The sequence below is a fragment of the Colobus angolensis genome, unplaced genomic scaffold (genome assembly GCF_000951035.1).
Source record: "Colobus angolensis palliatus isolate OR3802 unplaced genomic scaffold, Cang.pa_1.0 Scaffold317, whole genome shotgun sequence".
NCBI lineage: Eukaryota > Metazoa > Chordata > Mammalia > Primates > Cercopithecidae > Colobus > Colobus angolensis.
The window spans coordinates 5,100-7,985 of record NW_012116455.1 but is presented as its reverse complement, the minus strand read 5'-3'; the positions used below and the strand labels follow the sequence as shown (position 1 = coordinate 7,985).

Sequence of the window (2,886 nt, the reverse complement as noted above, 5' to 3'; positions counted from 1 at the left end):
TCCTAGCCACTAGACCATCGGGGAACCAATAGCAACCATTTTTCATTCCTCTTGTCTTCCAAAGTTTTCCCCAAAAGGTGAACCTGCACGCCATATTCACGAAGGCTGCCATATGCACAAGTCTAAACTGATCTAGAGGCTCTGAAGTCTGCTGTGCTCCCTGAGGAGTGCGGAGCCACTGGAACCGCAGCTACCAGGCCAATGTAAACCCGAAAGCCTATCCCCTGGTAGATGTCCACCTCTTCACCGTGAAACCATCGGACCTCCTTCAGCAGTCATGTAACTACAAGCAGCTTCAGACAGGAGCCAATGAGGCCATCAAAACCCTCAACAGGGGTATCTGTGAGTTCACTGTGGTGGCTGCAGGCACCGAGCCGCCAGAGAGCATTCTGCACCTCCCACTGCTGTGTGAAGATAAGAATGTGCTGGGCCTGCCTGGAATGTTTGTGCACTCCAGGTAGACCCTGGGGCAGGCCTGTGGGGTCTCCAGGTCTGTCATCACCTGTTCTGTCACCATTAAAGAAGGCTCACAGCTGATCCAGTCCATTCAGCAGCCCATTGAGGAAAACAAAAACACACAAGATATGTTTTCTTCTGTCAAAAAACTTACATTCTACTAGTGGGGAGGCTAAGAAATTATGACGTAACATGAGTTAAGGTTTATGCAGATTTATGGGAGCACTCAGGAGATCCAGTACCCGCATAAGATCACTACAGAATTTACCCATATTGTTGGCCAACATCCCCATAATAGACTGTTCTACCTGAATGTCATTTAATATGTCCTCTCAACAGGAAAAAGAAAGAGCCAGGAGGAACCCTCTTTGGGTAATAACAAATCACAAACACTGACCTCAGTAATTATTCCTTCAAAGAAGTCTGAATTTTATTAAGTTACTCAGTAGAGAAATTTATGTTCTAGGGCATTTTGGAAACAATGGAACAATCAGCAGGTAATTATTAGATTAAAAGCTGGACATAGGAAAGGGGACACCATAAGCTCTGCCAAAATTATTGCCACCCCAGGGTGACTAGGCATATGTGTGTCCTCTGAAAAGTAACATCAAAGACTTAACAGCAGAAGTATAGGGGAGGATAGACTTTACAAAAATAATCCAGCCAGTCACTGAACAAGTAAACAAGCAAATAATGAAAACAAGACCTAGTGGGGAGAGAGGAGAGAAAGACCAGTAACCAGAGTTTCTATAATATGCTATACAAAATTCCAGTTTCCAATATAAACTATAAACTATGCAAAGAAAGAGAAAAATATGACCCATACAAAAAAAAAAAATCAGACAACAAAAACTGCTGGTGAAAATGTGACTAGATGCCATATCTAAAAGATGGACTTCAAAGTAACCATTGTAAATACATTTAAAGACCTAAAGCAAATCATGATTAAAGAAGTAAAGGAAAATACATGACAATATCACATCAAATACAGAATACCAACAGTGAGATAGAAATTATAAATAAAAACCAAATTAAAACTCTGGAATTGAAAGTATAACCACTGAAAAGTTTACAAGAGCACTCAACAATCAATTTGAACTAACAGGAAAAGAAAATAATGAAGTTAAAGTGATAAAGATTATGCAGTTCCAGGGAAAATTTTAAAAAACGTGAAAAAAATAGAGCCTTAGAGAAATCTGGGACACAGTTAAACACACCAAAACTGGTGTAATGGGAGTACCAAGAAGAAAGAGCAAAGAGAAAGGAGAAGGAAAAAATATGTGAGGAAATACTGGCAGAATACTTTCCAAATTTGTTGAAAAACATAGAGCTACACATCTAGGAAGCTCAACAAATTTCACATAGGATAAATGCAAAGAGGTACACAAAAAGACACGTCATAGCAAAAATGCTGAAAGCCAAAGACGGTGAGGAAATTTTGAAAAGCATCAAACGAAAATGACTCATTATTTACAAGTCAGCCCCAATAAGTTTTACACCTGACTTTTCAGCAGAAACAACAAAGACTTAAAAAGCAGTGGGATAACATCCTCAGTGTTCAAAAAACAAAACAAAACTTATCAACTAGGAATTCAATCTCAAGGGTTTTAAAATTGTCTTCAGTTAAAACAATCAAAAATTGGAGGCCAGGCGTGGTGGCTCAAGCCTGTAACTCCGGCACTTTGGGAGGCCTATGCAGGCGGATCACCTGAGGTCAGGCGTTCGAGACCAGCATGACCAACATGGTGAAATACCGTCTCTACTAAAAACACAAAATTAGCCAGTCATGGTGGCACACACCTGTAATCCCAGCTACTCGGGAGGCTGAGGCAGGAGAATCACTTGCACCCAGGAGGCAGAGGTTGCAGTGATCCAGGATCACACCATTGCACACCAGCCTGGGCAACAAGAGTGAAACTGCGTCAAAAAAAAAAGAAAAAAGAAAAAAAAAATCCATTAATCCATTATCCCATTAATTCTTAAATCCATGAATAGATTAATCCATTCATAAGGGCAGACCTCCCATGACCCCATAACCTCTTAAAGGCCCCACCTCTCAGTACTGTCACATTGGGGATTAAGTTTGAACATGAGTTTTGGAGGGGACAAGAAAATATTCAAACCACAGCAATTGCTTAAAGGAAGCTGACTCAGTTGGGACAAGGGCCTGTTTTGGTCTTCTTTTTATTATTATTATTATACTTTAAGTTCTAGGGTACATGTGCACAACGTGCAAGTTCGTTACATATGTATACATGTGCCATGTTGGTGTGCTGCACCCATTAACTCATCATTTACATTAGGTATTCCTCCTAATGCTATCTCTCCCTGCTCCCCTCAACCCACGACAGGACCCGGTGTGAGATGTTCCGTTTCCTGTGTCCAAGGGTTCTCATTGTTCAATTCCCACTTATGAGTGAGGACATGCGG

At 41.0% G+C, this 2,886-nt stretch overlaps 1 pseudogene; it reads left to right on the top strand.

The window, feature by feature from the left end:
• The window catches only part of LOC105518340, a 1,830-nt pseudogene extending 1,244 nt beyond the window's left edge, over positions 1 to 586 (top strand).
• The last annotated feature ends 2,300 nt before the right edge of the window (positions 587 to 2,886 follow it).